The sequence below is a fragment of the Lipotes vexillifer genome, unplaced genomic scaffold (assembly GCF_000442215.2).
Source record: "Lipotes vexillifer unplaced genomic scaffold, Lipotes_vexillifer_v1.1 scaffold230, whole genome shotgun sequence".
In the NCBI taxonomy this organism is placed as follows: domain Eukaryota; kingdom Metazoa; phylum Chordata; class Mammalia; order Artiodactyla; family Lipotidae; genus Lipotes; species Lipotes vexillifer.
In genome coordinates, this window is record NW_006775143.1 from 2,581,240 (window position 1) to 2,604,013 (window position 22,774).

At 45.6% G+C, this 22,774-nt stretch overlaps 1 protein-coding gene across 5 annotated transcripts in view; it reads left to right on the forward strand.

Moving 5' to 3' along the window:
- Positions 1–22,774, forward strand: part of ASTN2 (astrotactin 2) — a 944,548-nt gene that overhangs the window by 865,231 nt on the left and 56,543 nt on the right. The window lies entirely within an intron of this gene.

Genomic DNA, 22,774 nt, shown 5'->3' on the forward strand with positions numbered 1-22,774 from the left:
ACTCTTTCCAAAGCCTGTGCTGTCTTTAAAACTTTTCTCCAAAGTACTCTGTTGGGTTTTCTGGCTTTGGAAACTCAAGGTCAGTCAGCTTCCATCAGATCTCAGTTATTCACCTCCCAGGACGTCCCTGTGTGTTTGCAGCTCCCAATGACCCTACCACACATACACATTAAGCATGTCACTTCTTCTCCTTTATGTCCAGGTCCTAGCTAGACAGAAAATCTGCAGTTTTCAGAAATGTGGTAGAACTGCCAAATGAATGTCAAGTTACCAACGTAAATCGTGGAACCAAAATTTCAGTTCTGTTTTTTTTCCACCATTGTATAAACCTGGAGACGTTTTGGTGAACAAATAGGCCAAACAGGAGAAAAAAGCAACTATGAGCAAGCAGAGGGACCTTGAACCACATGTCAAACAGAACTTCATAATTGCAGTTGTGCTCTGTTACTGTGTTTCTGCATACATGGCTGTGCGTTTAGGAAATAAAGGAAAATCAAAGGTGGTTCTGTTTTAGAAACCATAGTCTAGTAGGCAAGCAGACAAGGACACGGACAAATGCAATACAGCCTAAGTGTTTCCATGGAGGAAATGGAGAGACAGTGAGAGTAAAGACTGTGCCCCTAATGCAGACTGGGGGATGGGATGGGAACAAGAAGGTGTCTCTGATTACATTAATAAACAGTTATTGAATAAAAAGCTACGCTATGGCTTCAGCTTTCATCTAGGCATGATTTTCTGTTTTTATAAATAAAATTAAAATATCTGTATTTATTCACTTAACAGTTATATATTTAGTGGCTCTTGCATGCCATGTACTGTCCTAGGTACTGGATATTCAGTGGACAAAAAGAAATGGTCTCCATCATTGGAGGGCTTTTCAAAGGCAGCTGAGAGATACTAAACCAACATATATACGTAGACATTTCACACTGTGATAGGTTCTATGAAGGGCACTCTTAGGTGTTATGAAAAGGAATATCAGGGGAACTGTAATTTAGTTGATGGGAAAGGGGTCATTCTCATGTCAAAATAAGTCTTCTGTCCTGTTTCCTGATTCTTGTTTGATTGATTCACTTATTTTTTTCATTTGTTCATTCATCAGACATTGTGTTTTCTTTTCCGTTATAGTGTATTACAAGGTATTGAATGTAGTTGCCTGTGCTATACAGTAGGACGCTGTTGTTTATTTTATATATAGTAGTTTGTGTCTGCTAATCCCAAACTCCTAATTTATCCCTCCCCACCTTCCTCTTTGGTAACCATAAGTTTGTTTTCTGTGTCTGTGAGTCTGTTTCTGTTTTGTAAATAAGTTCATTTGTATGACTGTTTAGATTCCACATATAAGTGACATCATATAATATTTGTCTTTCTCTGTCTGACTTACTTAGTATGATAACCTCTAGGTGCATCCATGTTGCGGCAAATGACATTATTTCATTCTTTTTTATGGCTGAGTAATATTCCATTGTGTATATGTATACCATTTCTTCTTTATCCATTCATATGTCAATGGACATTTAGGTTGCTTCCACATTCATCAAACATTTTCTAATCACTTGCACTATGTTAGAATTGGATCTGATCACTTAGGGTACAGATATCAGTCTGGGCTCACCAGGAAGTTAAAAAACAAAAACCAACTGGGGAGGCATACTGAAAATCACAATGTCATGTTTCCAAAATTAACATTTATTTTTATATTTCTTGTCACATTTGGTACTCATACCAACCTCATAAAGCGAGGATTATAATTATCCCCATACAACAGGTAAGGGAAGAGAAGCTTTCAGAGGTCTCCACCATACGGCACCATGCCTGTAGGGAGGCGACAGCATGTATGCAAACCTGAGCCTTCTGATGTCTTAGCCTTTGTGTGAATGAAATTAGCACCAAATAATAGAGGTCAACTGTGGCTTAGAGAAGAAGGAATGGATAGGGCTGTAGAGAGGGTTTTGGACCAGGAGGCACGAGAAGATGGCATTTGAGCTGGGCCTTGGAAATGAGTAGGATTCCAGTAAGAGGGACTACGCCGGCAGCAGGCAAGGGGATGGGATGAAGTGGCCTGCCAAGTTGAGGGAACAGCTCAGGCAAGAACAAAGAGGTACGAAACTGCGAGCTGTTTGGGGATGAATCCAGAAGGGATGGTTTGTGCAGAGAGCGGGTCTGGAATGGTGGTTGGGAGTACATTGCTTAGGGTGACTCTAAAGAGCTTGAACTTTCTTCTAAGACCCGTGGTGAATAATTAAGGACCTTTCAATAGGGGAACGGTATGGTTAACAGCTTTGTTTAAGAAGCCTCCCTCGGCACCTCGGGAATTCTCAGTACTCCTCTCTGCGACAGCTGTTGAACACAGGTGGCTTGCTTTAATAAATCTCCTGTGCTTGCTTGCTGCCCTGGGCTAACCTTATCTCCCAAACCCCAGGACCAGTGGTAGAGATGAGACAAATAGCTTTTGGATGTGGCTTGATTTATTAACATGTTACAGTGGCCGTAGAGGGCAGAAGCTGTCCATGGTGTTTAGGCTGTCAGGCTGGACAAGGGTAAACGAGGTGAGGAGACCCCAGCCCCTGCGCTGGGAAGTCTCCTGCACCTGGGCTCGGATGCTTTCTCCTCTGCCACACCTTCTACCCTCCACCCTACGCTCTGCCAGCAGGGACCCAGGCAGAAGCAAGAGCTACTTCATGTATTGTCCACAAGTGTTGCAATCATCGCTCTCTTTTAGTTCTCTTTATCTCGGGGCTTACGCCTTTTGGAAGTTGGAGCTTTTGGAGCAGAGGCACCTGGGCAGCTTAGAGACCGAAGCGGGCACATCTCCACAGAGAGGCCTGGGACCTTGGCCACAGAGCCCTGAGGAGTGAATGCCCACTTTCATGTACAAGTTGTGTAGGGGGGCTCACATCCTCACAGACTGGAGAGTTACTAACAACTCTGCAAAATTGCACAGGGGCTTTACGGTTTTCAAAGTGATTCTGCAAACGTTATTTTCCTTTAAGCTCAGAAGAACCCAGAGAAGTAGGAGTTTTCATGCCTGTTTGACAGATAAAGAAACTGAGATTCAGAGAATGACTCCAAGGGTCATTCAACTAAGAGATCAGGAAAACTGGGACTGGGACTCATGTCATTTTGCTCTAAATATAGAGCTCTTTCCATTATACCATGCTGCCTCACAAAAATCAGTGAAAGGCTGCAAAGGAAAGGTGTTTCTGGCACCTCAGCATGGAAGGGAACTCTGACCACATTTTCCCATGGAAACATTTTTACCCAAGGTGGTTAAGATCTACAGCTCAAATAGTAAAGCACTGTGTTTCAGCAGCTCACTTGCCTTCCCGTCAACTTAGTTACGTTTCACGTAGCACCTACTAGGCAAGACTATAGAAAAAAATTATAAAAGACATTTTCTTACTCTGGTGAAGAATACAGACATTTGCAGAAGCCACTGAAAAATGGGAGCCTCAGTATTTATCCCACCGGGCTTCCCTGGTGGCGCAGTGGTTGAGAGTCCGCCTGCCGAGGCAGGGGAAGCGGGTTCGTGCCCCGATCCGGGAAGATCCCACATGCCGCGGAGCGGCTGGGCCCGTGAGCCATGGCCGCTGAGCCTGCGCGTCCGGAGCCTGTGCTCCGCAACGGGAGAGGCCGCAACAGTGAGAGAGGCCCACGTTCCGCAAAAAAAAAAAAAAAAAATGTATCCCACCAAGAATCACCTTTCTTCTCCTTCCACCAGGGTGTCCAACCCATGTTAGAAACATCCTGTCAATGAAATGGGGAGGCAGCATCTGTGAGGGTCCGGGTTTTAGGGCAAGACAGACTTCCGTCCAAATCTGAGCATCTAAGTTTTGTGATTTTTTTTTTTTTTTTTTTTTTTAACATTTTGGCCTTTCTCTCCTTGCTGAAAATCCAATGAGCACTGACCAAAAAATATATCCCATGAGTCTGCTGCCCCTGAGACAGTGCTTTCCTCGTGGAAGTCAGCTCCTACTCTGCCTGCTTCATGGGGGACTAGTTCTAGTTATGGGAGGCCCTTGAAACAGGAAAGCAGTAATTTGTGAAGTAAGGCCTGTGAACGTCTCGGTTTAGCAAATTACGACTTTAGAAAATAATATTTGAAGCTGGCATCAAAGGCCTGGTTAAGTAGGAAGTGCCCCTGTCTACACAAGCCAACCCTGCAAGCCATCCCATCTGAGCCATTTCCTGCCACCTGCCTCATACATGTTCATTCTTAGAACCTCCCTGAATAATCATCAGTATCAAAATCACAAGAGCCTCCTGTTATTCAGGGCCTACTTTGGGCCAAGGACTGTTAGGGTCTTTCTATATAATATTGCCAGTCTTCACAGTTCTGCAAGGAAGGCGTTATGACCTTGTAAAGCCGAGAAGATGGATGCTCAGAGAAGTTTAGTAACCCACCCAAGGTCAACATACTCTTTTTTCTATACCATGCTGTCCCAGTAGGCTAGGTCTGCTCTGCTTCTAAAGCAAGAAGTTAGCCTTCTTTTGGAAAGTGAGATAGCCCTAGAGTACCTGAATTTTCTTTTTCTTATCCACAGTTAATACCTGTGCCAACTCACCAAAAAATATCACGGTCTAGTAGGACACAGAACTTAGGCAGACCTGGCTTTGAGTCTTAGCTCAGGACTTTACTTACGGTATGACAGGGACAAGTCATTCAGCCTCAGTTTCCACATCTGTACAGTGGCAGGTCAACCTCTTCTTTCCCCTCCTCACCCACCTCCTCTCCTTCCTTGCCTTCCTCATCCTTTTTATAATCATCGTGATCTTTTTCATAGCGTTGTTATAAAGGTTAAATGAAATGATGGATGTGAAAGGAATATATAAAGTCTAAATGATGACAACAGAGATATGGATAATGACAATAGTTAGTACCTTTTGAGCTCACAAACATGTGAGCCTTGTGGCAGGGGATGAAGGCGAGCATCTTTCTGTGTCATCAGTCACCGCGTCTACGTCATAGTCTCTCTGAGTCTGAAGCCATGGGCATCTGGAATCTTGTATCTCAACCCTTATTTCCACATGACACATGTAAAGAGTGTAGTCAATGCAAGACACCCTCCCCAAGAGGTTTCCAGGAGTTTGACTTCTCGCTCTAGTTCCTCTTCTTTCTTGTCTTGCCGGAGAAATCATATTTATATGCAAATAAGTGTGAGGGACATTATTACAAAAATTGTCTCAATCACTTGTTCTCAAAATGTGGCCCTTACCAACAGCAGCAGCAGTATCTGGGAACTTGTTAGAAACTTAAATCCTCAAGCCCCACTACAGATTTACTGAATTAGTAACTCTGGGGGCTGAGGGCCCAGCAATCTCTGTTTTAAAAAGAATCTCGGGCTTCCCTGGTGGCGCAGTGCTTGAGAGTCCGCCTGCCGATGCGGGAGACGCGGGTTCGTGCCCCGTTTCGGGAAGATCCCCCATGCCGCGGAGCGGCTGGGCCCGTGAGCCTTGGCCACTGAGCCTGCGCGTCCGGAGCCTGTGCTCCGCAAATGGGAGAGGCCACAACAGTGAGAGGCCCGCCTAACGCAAGGAAAAAAAAAAAAAAAGAATCTCCCGTCATAATAAATGATGCATAATAAAGTTTCAGAACCATTGGTCTAGATTTTCTAAAAAAACCATGTTTTTAAATTGAAGTGTAGTTGATTTACAATGTTGTGTTAATTACTGCTGTACAGCAAAGTGCCTCAGTTACACACATATATACATTCTTTTTCATATTATTTTCCATTATGGCTTATCCCAGGATATTGAATATAGTTCCCTGCACTATACAGTAGGACCTTGTTGTTTATCCAAACATTCTATTTTTATAAATTTATTTATTTATTTTATTTTTGGGGTCTTTCTTCGTTGCTGCGCACGGGCTTTCTCTAGTTGCAGTGAGCAGGGGCTACTCTTCGTTGCGGTACACGGGCTTCCCATTGTGGTGGCTTCTCTTTTGCAGAGCACGGGCTCTAGGCGCGCCGGCTTCAGTAGTTGTGGCACGTGGGCTCAGTAGTTGTGGCTCACGGGCTTACTTGCTCCGAGGCACGTGGGATCTTCCCGGACCAGGGCTCGAAACTGTGACCCCTGCATTGGCAGGTGGATTCTTAACCACTGCGCCACCAGGGAAGCCCCAAACATTCCTAAGTATTTTATCTTTCTTATTTGTGACTAATAACTTCTGATGACCTGACTCAGTGGGTCACAGCCCCATTACTGAGAACTGCACGGGGTCACAAAACAGGCTGCACATAAGAGCCACCAGGAGGAGTCAGGTGACCTTTGGCTGCACGTAACAATAACTGCAACTCACAGCAAGTTACGCAATAAGGAACTGTATTACCTCGTGTTACCAGAAGTCCAGAGGTCGGGTGGATCCGAGTGTGACCTCTGGGAGATCCAGCCCCAGTTCTCTGTACTGCTCTTGTTTCTTCTCCAAGTTTGTAGCAAGATGGCTGCCTGGCAGCAATCACAAGATCACCACAGGGCTTTGAAGCATTGCATTTGGATATGTTCACAGGAGGAAATGGACTCCCCTCCTGTGTTTCCATCCCGAGAGAGAGAGGAGACCTTTCTCGGGAGCCCTCCAGCACACTCCCCCTACACCTGGCTCACATGCCCACCGCCAGAGCAACCATCGACAAATAACAGTTGACTCATGATGTAGGTTTTGCTGTTTTCTGTCTGTGGTGGCGGGGAGGGGGAGGTTGACCCTAATCAAAATCAGCATTCTGTCTCCAGCAGAAGGGAGAAATCAAGATTCATACTGACATCCAAATGGGAACTGTTTGAAAATTCAGCTTACCAGGGAATTTGTTTGAAAATTCAGAGATGGGGAGAGGTGCGGGATGGAAAAGATACTGCAAAGGCTGAAACCTCCACCCTCACTGCCACCTGGAAGACTGCACCTGCGGTATCTTCTCACCTCTGTCTTGCTCAGGTCTTCCAAACTACCTCTTCCTTGTCCCATAGCCTTGCCTTGTTTTCTTCCCCATGCTTCCTTCTGTGGAAGCACTCCCCTCTTTGCTCTCTAATCACCCCTTATCTTGTGTAGGGATGCTGAGGAAAGGTCACTTGACAGGAAGTTAGCGGAGCTGCATCCGGCTCCTAGATCCTTCACAGCAATTCCACGTCTCACACTTATTGCTGTGACAAGTCAACTCCCTTTTCTGCTCCTCAGCTTTCCTTATCTACAAAGTGAAAGTAAGATCATCTGCTCAGAAGTGTTGCTGTAAGGATCAAAAGAAAGAAAGAAAAGGAAAGTGCCCTGTAGACTGTAAAGTGCTATGATGCATGTGGGCAAGGGCATCAGTGATGCCTTCATGGATGAGGACTTCCCAGTGGGTGTCTTTACCACGCACGTGCACGCGCGCACACACACGCACACACACCCCTACCGCACCGTCTGTTGACTGGTCCTGTTGAAAGGACACGTTGAAAGGGCACTGAAGCTCTAGAAGAGAGAGTGGAGCGTGGTGAAACTCCTGCAGGTTGTAGAACTGGGTGAGATGATGAAGATGATGCCTGTGTCAGTACCGCCACCATGCAGCCAGTGTCTAATGCCTCCTCCCTGAACTCATCTGACTCTGCTTTGATGCTGTTGTGTGACCTCAGGCCACTCACTTTCCTTTCTGTGCCCACTTCTCCATCTGGGAAACGGAAGATTCACTTCAGTGGTCTCTAAGGGACCTGGCTCCGACTCTGAGGCTGTCAAATGACACTATTCTAGAAGCTGAGGACATGGCACTGAACAACAACGACAACAATTGCCTCCCTATCATGAAGTGGGAGAAGGGGGGATGATGATAAAATAATAGATACAAGAAAGCAGGAGTCGGGGATGGGCAGTGGTGCGGCCCTGGACCACTTAGGTCTTACAGACCATGGTAAGGAGCTGATGGATATGAGATGACGCGTACCTTGTAAAGTTCTAGCCCAATATGAGTGCCCCTGGCCAAGAGACACTTCTCCCTGCCTTGGAAACATATTTTATACGTCAAGGGCAAGCATTGGGCCAGACACTTTGCATCACATTAATTCCTTAAAACATTCCGCCAAAGTGGGAGTACTTATTCCCATTCATACAAGAGGAAGTGGAAGGCAGGAAACCCAGTTCTGTTGGTGCCCAAAGACAGTGCTTGCTTTGCCTGTAGCAGCAGACTTCTGCCATTGATTTTGTTTGCCTTTTCTTTCCTTTACTCCCTCCCTCCCTCCCTCCTTCTTTCCTTCCTTCCTTCCTTCTTTCCTTCCTTCCTCTCTTCCCTTTTATATTTCTGATGACTCTTCATATCCATTTGCATCATTGGTGAGGGAAGGATACAAGGAGGCAAGCTAGGTACCAGGGAAAAGCTGAGTTGGAGCCACTATAGTGTCCACAGAGCAGAGACTCCGTGAATACATCATCCAGGTGGCTCCATTCATCAGCAGCCTCAATGTGATTAAAGGAATGGGTAGACTGTCGGACACTGGAAAACACACAGAATGAGAAGTAGAGAGCTGCTTTCATTCTTTTTTTTTTTTTTTTTTTTTTTTTTTTGCTGCTTCCATGTGATATGACTTGAGGCAAATCCCTTCCCTTTGCTGGATATTGATGCCCTATATACAAAGTACGGTCTGGTGTGCTAGGATGATCAGTAGTGACTGAGTGTGGAAAGCATTTCAGTTATCTTCAGAGGATGCAACATGTGACGATATCTCTACCTCTGTCCTTTCCTTATAAAACCCAAATCTCAGCCACACGATTTGCCACGTGACCTTGGCCACCTCTGTGAGTTACTACACCTCTGTGAGTGTCGATATCTTCATCTGAAATGTGGGGAAATAGCTTTGGTTCTTGTGAAGCTGAAATGAGCTGAAGTGCATGAAATATTAAGCACAGTGCCTAAAAGATTGTGAATAATATTTATTATTAATATTAGTTGAGAAGGCATGGAAGAAATGCAAGCAATGGTTAGACATATGCCCTACTCTCAAGGGTTGCTGCAAGCATCAGACATGATTAAGTGCTTAATAAACACTAGTTATTATCATTCTCCTGTTAAGCTTTAAGTGAAATGAGTTGTCTTCTTGGACCCCAGCGATCCAGGTTGGTCCCTCCTCATCTGACCTTCCCAACCCTCTCTCCTGCCCTTCTCTCTGCCCTGACCTTGGCCGAGCTCACTCCTAGGAATGCCACATACAGTTGTACAAGTTTTACAGTGCAGAATGCTACCACGTGTAAAAGCCCACCATTCCAATTGTAGACGTTGTGGACATGTATTAATGATTGATCAAGTGTCTTGTTCTAAGAAATCAGCATGCTAAGGCAATTTTCAGATACATAGAAAGAAGGTGTCTTAAGGAAGGGATGCTTGTTTTTTTCTAATTTGCACAGAGGCACCGTGTAGGTTAGCAGCGACTCTCTGAGCTTCAGTCCTCCGGTCTGTAAAATGAAGCCCTGAAACAGGTGATGCCTCAGGCTTCCCTTGGCTTTGCGTCCTTTCAGGTCCAGAAGTGGGCACTGCCCGACCTGTGCTCGTGAAATCAGTCTGCATGACTGTGGAGAGGGGAACTGTGACCGCTTCGAGGCCTGCGGGTCCCTGGAGCCTTTGCCTTAACCACAGGTACCAGTAAACTTGGGGCAATAATCCTACCCTGTCTACCTCCCAGGGTTGTTGTAAGGATCAAACGAGAGTAAGAGAGGGCTTTGTGAACCCTAAGGAGCTGTACCAATTTGAGGGATTGTTTATACACACTTGCACGTGTATACGTGTTTATATGTGTGTGTTTATGTGTGTTACATATAAATATATGTGTGTTGTGTATATATATGCACACATGCATATATACAGATACATTTTATGTATGCTATATAAATGCAGTTGGTATATATGTATAATATACTTTATATATATTACAGTACACTATATATATGGCTATAAACCTGTAGGGTTAGGTATGAGTTAGTCACTTATAAACTGTGTTTACCCATTCAGTGTAACCTAAGGCATGTGTTAAACAGTAGGAAAAACTGACCAGCCAAATTTTCCAAGCTTGAAAACGGTCTTATAGCTTTCCTTGTGGATTGAAGAGAGGACTCGTTTCCCCTTCTCTATTTAAAGGAAAATTTTAATATAAATGGGGAGGCCAGGGAGTCATTTCAATAGAGAGTGGAAAAAAAAAAAATCTGTGTGTGGGAGGGATAGAAGCGATTTAGATGAACATGGCTATTGCCTACTCGTTCTCCCTTCTCCACCTTCCAGATCATTTCCCCTGGGGTACGTGGAACCACAGGTCACTAAAGTTGCCCTGATCAAACGCTCAAGGGTGCCTATTTCTGGTGGAAGCACTTCTGGCCTCTGAACCTCTTCAGAAAGTCACCTCTCCCTGTGGGGTTTAAGAGGGACCCCAAGGCCCTCCCCCAGTCAGGCTGTGGGAAAATAGGGTCTTTGGCTGTCTTGGTTTGGGGTCCAGAGCTGAAGAGGGGAGGGAGCGGTATCCACCCTCTGGGCCAGGGTCTGTCCCCTGTGTCAGGGCGTTGGGTAAGGCCGTGGAGAATGGGAAGAGGAGAAGGGGCGCTAGCCAGCCCTGGGCAGAGCCACCCACCCTCGTTCCTCGTCTTGCAGCTCTGGACCTCAACATCCAGCTCTCTCGCTCCCCACGTCTCTCTCTGCCTCTGCCCCTGCTGTTTCTTTTTTTGTCTTGTCCTGTTCTCTTTTTGGGTAGTTTCCTTCCTCCCTCCCTTTATGCCTTCCTCCCTTCCTCCCTGTTTCTCTTAATCTTGGCCTCCTTCTGTCTCCATTCCTCTCTGTTTTGATCTCTACCTGGATCTGTCTTTCTCCGACCCTCTCTTCCCGTCTATGACTCTTTCTCCCTTTTCTCTCTCTATGCCTTTCTACCACTGTCTGTTTCTATGTCGGTCTCTTTGTCTCTTAGTATTTCCTGGCTGTAGTTCTCTCTGACTGCCCTTCTCTGTTCCTCCCTATTTCCTTCTCTCTGTGTGTCTGTCTCTGTCTTTTTCTCTCTGTCTGTCTCTCTCATTTGGAAATCTACCTCCTTCTGCCATCTCCCAGGTCCCACCTCCTTCTCAGTGATGCACCTCAGCCTGGTGGAATGGTGTTGCTCTCACAACCAGAAAACCTGACTCATCTTTGCTGGCCTTCACTCCACCCTCCTGGACGCTCCCTGCTGTGGGGCCTGAGCACAGGGATGGGATGAGGAGAGGAGTGCACATGCCTGAGGGTGGTGAGGAAGTGGGTTGGGTAATGGAATGGACCCAGGATCTCATTCAGTCCTCCCTGGTGCCTTGATGGGGTACCCCTGAGGCCACCTTTGGAGGGTCCCGGTCAGACTGGGTTTGAAGCTTACATTTCCCCGCGGGGGGAAAGAAGAAAGACAAGCAGAGGCTCCCTTACCTACTGAAGATATACCCCAACTATCTGCTCACCCCAGGCTTTGAGGCTTATATTTAGAAAGGGGGAGAAGGCTTCGACATCCGCAGTTTTTAGTATCTGGGCACATAGTTTGTGCAGTTCTGGTCTGGGAGGAGCAAGAGGTACTAAATTCATGAGGATAATTCACTTTCCCTTGAATTCCCTTGAATTTCTCTTCTCTACTTACCCCGTATGAAATGTTCCGTGAATTGGTGTTGTTCATAACAGTAATAACAGTAAAGCTGCCATTTGTTGAACGTTTACAGTGTGCCAGGCACTGTGCTAATTGTCTAAATTAATTCTCAATATGGTTCCATTGATTCCTTTAATATAGGCATTTTCACATCCGTTTTACAGATGAAGAAAATGAGGCTTAGAGAAATTAAGTAACTTGCTTGGAAGAGTCGTTTAGCAAAGTCACTTTTTAAACCCAGGACTGAGCACAATACTGCCTTTTCTGCTACTTTCCCGCCACCCAGTATTTGATACTGGTGTCTCAGCAAATATAATAGTCTAAGTCAGTAACGTGTGGCAGAGGCTCAGTAAGGGTGAGTGCCTCATACACGCACTTCAGGGCGTGGCTCTGAAGCTGTGTGAGTGGTGGTTGGGCTCACAGTCTGGATGAAGAGACAAGAGCACGTGGTGCAGCTGCTAATGCACTAGATCAGGCAGGAGTCAGGAAATGTGTGCTCCAGCCCCAGTACCTCTTTCCGGAGCTTCAGTTTCCCCTTTTGTAGAATGTGATTTTTCACTTCCATCTCGTCTTGCCCACCTCACTGAGCATTTGTGAAGCTTAAATATGATGCAGAGGCCGGGGCATGCAATGCAAACTGTAAAGGGCTTTACAAAGGAGAGGGCTGTAGGAAGAGAATGCCGTTTCTCGTTGCAGGGACAAGAATCAGAGGGATCGTGGACAGCCAGTGTGGACGCTGAGGTGATGCAGCAGAGGGCTTGGCTGCATAGAAATGCCAGGGTTGGGCAGAGATCAAGAGGAATAATATTAATGAGGGAAATTTCCTGAGGTGTGTGTCGCGGGCTGACAACTAGACAAAGAGCTCAGGGAAGCTAAGACTGAGGGAGCAAAGTGATAGGCACGTATAGAGGAAAATAAAAGGGTCACAACGTTGGGGTTAGCTGCGCGATCAGATCAGATAAGGGATGGGAGGGTGCTTGCTGCCCTTCGTTTCTGTCGTGGCCATTTGCGTAGGTAGAGAGAGATGAACTGATTTGTACAGAGTCTCACAGAGAGGCAGGGATGCAGCCCGTGTCCTCTTACTCTGGATTCAGGGCCTTTTCACACAAGATCTGCTGGCCTCATGGGATTGCTGTTTCTGACACAATTCAAAGGCTGTTGCACGAGGAAGCCCTAGCCCACTGCTCCCCTCGTGGGCCCTCATCCTGCTTGCTCATCAACTTGCTTATTTGGCATATGCCCATCACAGGGCTCAGATGGTGAATAAGGCAGGTCCCTTTCCACAGGTCCTCCCAGTCCGCAGGGGAGGGAGACACTGAGTAGGTGATCGCAGGACAGTGGGTTAAGGGCCACAATGGTGGGAAGCAAGGCCACCGTGGGAGCCCAGGGTAGGAGTCTGACTCTTGCTGGATGGAGGGGTGACCAAGGGAAGGTTTCAGAAAGATATTGGGTATGAGCGAAAACTTAAGTTGTCTCAACACATTTACGAAGCCTAGCTGAGCCATTAGTTACTTTCTTCTCCAGCCTCACCTGCCCCCCGATTCAGTCAGTGGATCTTTAATGAATGGCTGCTATGTCCCCCATACTCTGCCAGCCACTGAGGAGACAGTGAACAAGATGGACAAGGCTCCCGAACTCATGGAGCCAACATTTTAGTAATCAAATGAAAATAAAGAGGAAAGCAAACAACTATAGTAACTAGTTTGTCACTAGTGCTCAGAAGAAAATCACAAGTTCTATGGTGAGGCATAACTGAGAATGGGCAGTATGGGTTCCCTTCAGACAGGGTGGTACAGAAGGCTCTGAGGATGTGGAACTTCAGCTGAAATAAAGGAAGAGAAGCCAGTTCTCCAGAGCTGAGAAGAGTTTGGAAGCTCCAATCCCAGGAAGCTAGCCCTAGGTTTCCCTGCGCTATAGCATCCTCATCCCCCCGACCCCTTTCTTCTTTGCTCTGTGTCACCGGAGGCTATGTTTTTGGGCTCGTAAAGGTCCTTCATCATCACACTTTGTTTTCCCTGGTGTGTCCTTGGGGCTGAACACCGACGTACCTCACTGCCCGCCAAAGGATGGTCCCTTATCCCTCCTTCTAACTCCAGAAGCACCCACCTGACATTTTTATCATCTTACCTGCACTCTGTGGATTTCCCCCAACAATCCACGTCTTTTACAGATGCATCACTCTTTGCCGATTATAAGGCACATATATATATATATTTTTTTTAATGGACTTAATTGAATTCACTCCTCATGAGCCCCTTGCAGACGTCCTCCTTTTAGAGACGAGGAGACTGAGGCCCACAGAGATAGAACAATTAGGAAGTGCGTGTTGTGGTGGAAAAACCACAGGCTCTGGCACTGGATCAGCCCGGGTTCAAGTCCCAGACTCGCTGTGTACTAGCTGTGTGGCTGGGCAGTGTGCCCCAACTCTCTGAGCCTCTCTTCTCCTCTTGACAAACTGTGAATAACAACCCAGCTCTGCCAGATTATATGCTGTTTCATCACAACTGCGGTCAGGGGGGCTATTAGGGCCCACCGTCAGCACACAAGTTTTCTGCCTTTTTGCCCAGAGAGGGAGACGCTGAACGAAGACTGGGGCCTGCAGAAAGTAGGACGTGTTAGAGGAACCAAGAGTCTGGTGAGAAGCACATCGTGTACAGTTGGTTCTTTCCGCTTCACGACAATGTAATGTTTAGGGATATGATTTTAAAAAGGAAGGAAAGAAAAGAAAGCCCTCCGTGGATGAGTGCTGTGATGGCAGTAAACACACACTGTGGCCCTCAAAGAGTGATGGCGAGGGGGATGAGGGGCCTGGCTCTCCTTCCACGCCCCTCGTCTTCCGCAGTCCGGTCCCCAGACCGGCTCTCCTCACACGTGTTAGCAACACCCAGTCTAGCCAAACGTATTAGCATCGTTTGTCCTCAAGATGGTGGGGATGACGAGGGCTTTTACGGCCCTAATGAATCCAACTGTAGAAAAGGGCAGGCTCTATTAGCCAACTACATATTAATGCTGAGGTTAATATTATTAAATTCTGTGTTAATAATAAGTTGCAAGACACTTTGGAGGGTTGCTCACGAAAGCAGCCATTGCAATTCTGCCTCATTTAGCTGTGAGCATCACAGGGAGGGGGCTTTGCCTGTGTGGCTCAGGACTGTGCCTGCAGTGCCTCGTCCTCTCCCTGGCATGGAGTGGGTGTTCGGTAACTGTGGACTGTTTCAGCAGTGGAGCTATCAGGTCTATCCTAGACCTCAGTGAGGAAGGCTCATCAGTGGATCTTTCTATCAATTCCTCAAAGGCAGAGAGATTGGGTCTTTGTAGCAGATGCCACTGGGGCAGTGACATAGCCTCTTGGCCCAGGGTCATTTCAGCCGCAACTGTGGTGCACACCCAGGCTCACCTTGTGCTGCCAGTGACCTCAAATGCACACTTGTACTTTCTGTCCCATGGCCTTGTATGAGACTGAGCTCCCTAGGCCTTGGGGGCAAGCCACGTTAAAAAATGTGTGGGGAAATTCACTCTCCCGGGGAGGCTGTCCACCGGTGGCCATCAGGAATCATCGGCGGATACGTGCTCCAGCCCCGCAGCTTTCAGCCAAACAGCTCTGGGAGACATCCCGTTCACTCCTCAGAAGGTCGCAGTAGGATCGAGCCCCCATGACTCACAGCGGCAAACTTAGTGATGCACCTCTGTGTTGACTGTTCCTCTCGCCTGCCTCATTCTTCCCATTTCCCCATGCCTGCTTCTTGGAGTCACCTTCTGAATAAACCATCTGCACCCAAGCCCTTCTCTTAGGCTCTGCTGTCCAGGGAATGCAAACTAAGACATCCTTCTTTATGTGGCGTTCACAGCCATCAGCTCTTTTTACAGTACACAGTAAATACACTCATTCCCTAGACAAGCGTTTATGGAGAACACGCTGTGTATAGGCAGCTTGCTAAGTGAAGCAAGTCTCTTCATCAGGGGGCTTACAGGGCGGGATACAGGCAGTCCAGTAATTCATCAGTATAAGAGAGAACGATATGTTTTTGAAGTGAAATAGGGGATAGAGAGGGATTGGATTAGATTGAGTAGCTGGAGAAAGCCCTTCTGAGGAAGCGACACTTAAGCAGTGATCTGGCTAAGGAGAGGGAGTGAATCATGCAAAGCCATGGGGAGGAACTGTCCAGGCATGGAGACCACAGGTGCAAAGGCCCTGTGTTAGGAGCATGGTCTGCATATTAGAGGAGGAGGGGTAGCAGCCTGGCTGGAGGGAGGGAGGGGAGGGAGGGAGCACAGGCAGTGAGGTCAGAGGACAGGGCCAGAGGAAGCAGGACACTGGAGATAACTCGGTGGTTTGTTGAATAATAGAATCCTTTTATCCTCTGCCCTAGGCAGTGTTTTATGATGGGAAAGGCTCCGGTGTTGGCATCTGACAGCTCTGGATCTGAGGTCCAGCCTCGTTATTTAGATGGAGTGTGACCTTGGACAACTTGCTTAAGACCTGTGGCCTTTTTGTTTGTTTGCTTTTCGTTTCTAAAATGGCGATCATAAAATCTACCTCATAGGATTTTATCTGGTAGGACTCCTGGTTGCAAGTAATGGAAAACAAACTAGCTTTGTCAGAAAAGGGAAAATACTGAGTCATGTATTTGAAATATCCAAAGGTATATCTAGCTTCAGACACAGCTGATCCAAGGCTTCAAGTGATGTCATCAGGACTTGGTCTCTGTCCCAGATGTTAGTCTGATTGATCAGGCCTGGGTCACTTGTTCATCTCTTGCTGGTCTCTGATACGGGATATCATGCCATTGATCACATGCCCATCTCTGAAGAAGGGAGGAGGCCACAGCCCCACCTAAATCATATAGACTGAAATTGGGGGAGAGCTGGCTCCCCGGTGGAAAACCGGCATGCTATAAGTGGAAGGAGACAGATTTTAGAGCAGGTCAAACCTACAGATGTAGGTTGTATGAGGGCTTGTATGAGGATGTGCCAGAAGTCCCTTAGCACAACACAGGCAGATGGGGGCTCTCAGTAGATATTTGCTAGACCGCCATGGCCTTTTTTTGGACCCCTTACGTCTTTGGCAGTCCCTTCTCTCCTGTACCGTGGGAGTCCTGTGCACTCCTGAAAGAGATCGTGCAGGAGGCAGCCTGATTTCCCAAAAGAAAGTTCTAATGACAAGTGCTAGTGTTGGGGAGCTGAGTGTGGATCCAGGCTTCAACCTCTGAAGTTTGGTTTCACAGAGTTCCACAGATACCTGCATGGCCAGCCCTATGCTGGGTACTGGTGACACAGAGGTAACCAAAATACAACTCTCACCAAAAGCATCTTACACTCTGTAGGCAAATGTGTCGTAGGAAAACCACAGGCTCTGGGTGACAAATGTCCTGGTTCTTGCCTTTTCTCCACCATTCTTCCTTGGTGGATCTTGTTAGGCAAGGCATTTAACCTTCTTTGAACCTGATCCCTCACTTGTAAAAGTACAATTAACCTAATTGATTAGGTTGTATTGAATATTAATCAAGACAGGCTTGTTTTGAATGTTTAATCAAGATAATTAAGTAAAAACGTCTCGCACTGCTGATGCCATATAGTAAGAGCTAAATAAACATTTTCTTCCCCTCTCTCCTTGACTGCCTACCTTTCTTCCTTCCTTCTTTTTGAAATTACTTCATTTTGCAAAACATAGGGAAGGTTTTAGGGAGTTAGGTGTTGTGTAATGTTTGTAAAAGCAGCTGAATTTGACCACTAAAAATTTTGCCAACAGGCAAACTGATGAGACATAATGGGGATGAGGGAGCACAAACATTGGTGAACCATTCGTGTAGCAGGTATACTGCATATATTACTTACTCCTTGCCCGGTTCTCTGATCGTCTACTTTCCAGATGAAGACGTGAGCTCTCAGAGTTTAACCATCCATCCCTACGTACTATAGTTCATAAGTGGTGGAGCCTGGCTTCAAAACCAGGTGTCATCTGCCCCCCAAACACGCTCTCTTTTTCGTATCTCATACTGCCTCTCTCAATGAATGTGAGAATCATCACACGCTGTTTCTTCCAATGTAATATAATATCGTTTTGGAAGAAGTGAACCAACTGCAGCTGAATGGTGTGAGGCCCTCAAAGATGCATTTTGTCACCGACAAGGTCTCAGAATGAATTTCTTCATTTGTCCAAGTAAAGGAAAGGTGGGGAAGTGCAGAGCCCTGCCTCTCCCTGGGCACTGCAGCAAAGAGCATCTGTAGGTTAGAGAGAGGCCAGGCCCAGAGTAGCTCTAAATCCCCTTGGCGGTTCTTGAAAAGAGTGTGGAGTCCCAAGCGGGGACCTTTCTCCCCACCTGGGCTAAATAACTCACTGCTCTGGCCCCTTCCATTTTGGAATTTCTTTGCTGCTTTTCTCCCAACCTGTTTTCAATTTGCTCTTGTGGCCAGCTTTGACTGTGACCTCAACTCAATCAGAAGCGAGAGAGAGAGAGAGAGAGAGAGAGAGAGAGAGAGAGAGAGAGAGAGAGAGAGAGAGAGAGAGAGAGAGAGAGAGAGAGAGAGAGGGAGAGAGAGGGAGAGAGAGGAGAGGGAAAACAAGGAGGAAGAGGATCCAGGGAGTGATGCAAGGGGAGGGAGAGAGAGAATTGAGGCAGGGGGTGGGGCCTGTAGAAAAATCGCTCTGTGCTTTGTTGGGTTGGTTCTGTAGCTTCAGCAGAATTGTGATTGACCTTTTCTGTGGATGGTAATGAGAGCAAGGCTGGAGTCTGAGTGGATAAAGAAACGTGTGCGAGGGTCTGGCCCAAGCCCACTCGGGTTACAGCCCCAGAAGAGCCGTAATGGGGAACAGGCGCATTCCTGTACAGCGACTCCCAACTCCCTATCTGTTTTCAAGGAAAGAAAAACAGAAAAAGAATGTTAGAGTCTTGGACAGGCGTGGGCAAGGCGGCAGTAGCAGCCTGGGTCCAGGAGGGTTCTGCCATGTGGCCATAACGACTTCCTAGAGAGGAGGGGACAGAAGTGGCCTGGGTAGAGTGTCCTAGTGGAAGGCGCATGGCGCTCAGAGGCAGAAGAGCTGGATTTGGGTTCTGGCCTCTGCCTGGGAGTAGCTTCGAAGCCTTGAATCGGGGTGTAACATTCCTGAGCCTCTATATTTCTATCAGGGAATGTGGCAGAGTTTTAGGATTCAAATATTTTAAGCAGTAAAACTTTTTTTTTTTTTGCGGTCCACGGGCCTCTCACTGCCGTGGCCTCTCCCGTTGCGGAGCACAGGCTCCGGACGCGCAGGCTCAGCGGCCATGGCTCACGGGCCCAGCCGCTCCGCGGCATGTGGGATCTTCCCGGACCGGGGCACGAACCCGCGTCCCCTGCATCGGCAGGCGGACTCTCAACCACTGCGCCACCAGGGAAGCCCAAGCAATAAAACTTTTAAGCCGAGATTTTTAAAACAGTTTTTATTTTCAACCTAAATAAAACATGGACCATTAGTATATAAAACAGATCAAACTGGAGTTGATCTGGTTGAAGGTTAGTATAGGTATGGAGGAGACAGACTTCAGCACCCACCATATCTGCCATTTCTTCTTATCCCCAGAGTTCTAAATATTCTAATTCTCAAGCCACTGTTAGAATTTATTACATGTGTGAGACCTGTTGAACGCCTTCTGTCTCTCCTGGGCGTTCTATCTTTCTCAGAGATTTCAAGTTTAAGAAGATGACAGGGTGGAGCTGTGTACCATGTACATACAGTGCCCGGCACATAGTGAGTGCCCAGTAAATAAAGCTCACATTCGTGTTGAATAAAGTTGCTCACAAATTGAGGAGCACAGGCTCCTGGGGCAGCTTTGGAAGCTCTTCAGTTCTCAGTGATTTTATCTCAATGCGCTGGCTGATATGAATTACCTCACAGGCCATAGGAGTTAAGAGACCAAGTTTTGTTCCAGGTCTACCTCCCACTTTGTGTATGGCCACAGACATGCCACTTTCTTTATCTGGGCTTTGGTTTTATCACCTGGAAAAGGAGCCATTCGGATAAAAATAACCTCTGAGGGTCCTTATATCTCCTCTGTTATGATGACACAATAATAACAAAAACAATAATGATAGCTGATATGTTTTTTGAGCTCTTACTGTATACCAGACATTGTACTAATAATTACAAATAGTTATTATTTGTAAATATACATTAGACAGCATTATTATACCCATTTAACATACGATAAAATAGATGTAGAGAGTCAAGGAACCTGTCCAAAGCAAGCTGTAAGTGGGGATGTACCAGGATTTAATTCTAGGCAGCGTAAATGCAGGGCCCAACCTCTTAACCACTACACTTTATTATTGTTCATTCAATTATAATGCTTCCAGGCGTGGAACATGGTGTACTGTGGAACCACAGTACATGTGTTGAATCACACTTGTTCACCTTTGTACATGGAGAAGCCCCCAGGCCTTTCTTAGTTCCGCTTCCACTAGGAAAGGAAGGACAGTGAGGGTCGCTGCATTCACCTGTCCCCTTCTAGCGTGCATTTAAACCTTCTGGAATAGAGTGCCATAACAAGCAATCTTAGAATTCACTTTATGGGTCCGTATTTAACAACCCTTCCCGTTGTCGGATTACACGGTGTAGAAGGCCTTTTATTGTTTCATTTCCCAAGCCCATAGAGCTAAGAGAGTGGCATGAATTCAATCTCAAACTGAAAAGAATTGAGAAAGTTCCCTTTCTAACACTCGTTTTTTTTTTTTTTTTTTTAAACATTCTCTAGGAGGCAGCATAACATAAAAGAAAAGGTATGGCTTTGGAATTAGGATGATATGGGTTCAAATCTCAGCTCTGTCTCTTCCTAAATTTGTGAGCTTAACTTCAGCTTTATAACAGAGATACTAACATTTAACTCATTAAGCTTGAATGTTGTGAGGATTAAATGGGAAAAACAAAAGTTGGCACTAAAATATCAGTTTCCTTCATATTAACTCTTTTCATTTGAAGGTTATTATGTATATATAGTCCCAAACAGAATTGGACACTAAATATCCTTATAATGTGCTTGATATGACTATTTATATACTCCACATTATCCAGTTTCTTCACTTGAACTAAACCTATAAACCTTAGAACTGTGTGCCAGTCTTACTGACCAGACGTATTTATGGGGCTTTTATCCATGGTCTAAATTATTCTGAAATGCATGGAAATATCTGGAAAACTACGTCCATTTGAAAATGAATGTCAGCCATCTTTTGGCTTGAAGACAGTTAATTAATACAGGCCACAGGCATACTGAATTCCCTCACGAAGGGCCAACTCTTTCGATGGCTATCTGGAAACAAACTGAGAAGCAGACAGACATGTATCCAAGCTCAGAGAAAACAAATGCAAGCAGCCAGACATGGAATCGTGAAAAACCAAGAGAAACAAAGCCCTCACTCCATCCAGTGAATAGTCCCATGTTTTTTCTCCTTTATTTTTCACCCCATACATTATTCTGCTTTGACACCTATTGGAAGACATTGTTGGTTTATGATTTTACTATGGAAGAGGCTTGACATAAGAGACCTATAGAAGAAATAGGGATGCCAAAATTTGAGATCAAAGAAGCGATAAATTTACCTCTTCGTTTTTTAATAGCAAAACCTCTGGCTCTAGACCGACTTTCTTCCTGGACTCAGCCTTTCTTTCTAGATTCCAGACCCATAAAGGAGTCATTGACCCCTTGCTACAGAAAGGAAAACTGAGACTTGAGAAGTTAAGGGACTTGTGATAAATGGTAGAACTCAAATTCAGTCCCAAGTCTGCCTGGCAATAGCAGCTGAACTTGTATGTCACTGACATTAGCCTGATTCAGACACTTGTTCTGGCATCTACCTATCGAATCTGTGAACTGTCTTTGTAAAAAGCAGAAAACAAAAAACACTACTTATCAGATCTGCTTTGTTGGACCACAGGGACAAATACGTTTTAGAACTGTCGTCCGTCTGAATCCCAGGGCCATCTAGACAGTTCAGTCAGACACGTGTCACGTGGTTCACTTGTGAGTGAAGGATGAAATTCTTCTTTACAAGACCAAAAGGAAATGATCTGTAAATTCTGTCCCCTCAATTCCCTGGTAGAGAAGCACCGTGTCTTCTCAGACCCTCGGCCAACATTATTGTTTCATGATGGTACCATCACGTTGGATTGTCCTTAATCCCAAGTAGAGAGAAGATAGTTAACAGATGTCCTCCTCTTGTTTATTACCGAGAATCTAAGCGAGGAGAGACTACAAGGCCCTCCATATCAGGCATGAAGCAGAACAAGAAATCAACAGTTGGGAGGCCTCATACCATTTCATATCGTGTGGTATACAATACCTCACGTGCCTCTAAAATCATCCTGTTTTAGAACTGGAAAGGAACTTAGAGGCCATTTAGTCTGGCTCATTTACTTTATTTTTAAGTAATTTTTATTGATTTTTTTTTTTCTTGTTACAAAAGCAATACATGTTCCTTGTAGATAATTTTAAAACGAGAGATAAGCACAAATAAGAGAGAAAAAATACCCATTATCTAACTTTCCAGACAAAGCCACTGTTATTCATTTGCTATGTTTTATTCCTTCTTTTTCTAGATAGATATATGTGTAAAATGTCCACCAAAAATTATTCTGTAATAGTGTAACCTATCTTTTTAAACTTACTATGCCATGAATATCCTTTCAAATAACTTCATATTTTTCCACAGTATTATTGTAATGGCTGTAAAATATTCCATTGCGTCATTGAACGATAATTGATATTATTACTGTTTTGATATCATTGAACATTTAGTTGTTTTAAAATTCTTGCTAGTTTAAATCGTACCACAGTGTTTATCCTCATAACTTAATCTTTGTGCACATCTATGTTATTTTATTTTTTCGGAAATCCTAACAGTGACTCTAGCACCTTCACTCTACAGAGGAGAAAACTAGAGTACAGAGATGGGAATTTAGTTCTCCAAAGCTATACAGCAGATTCTTCACAAAGCTAAGACTAGATCCCAAGATCCCAGATGTTCAGTTATTCTTTCTAGTCTTCATCTCGTCTTCTTTATTAGCCCTATTTCTAGTAAACTTCAGCAGCCTCCTAAAATCCAATGGCTAGACTGACTTTTAGAAATCATGGGGTTCGGGGCACTTTCTCTTCTATTGTCCCTTCCTATCTCATGACCTTCATCACTAATCAGTCATGGAACTCTTTCC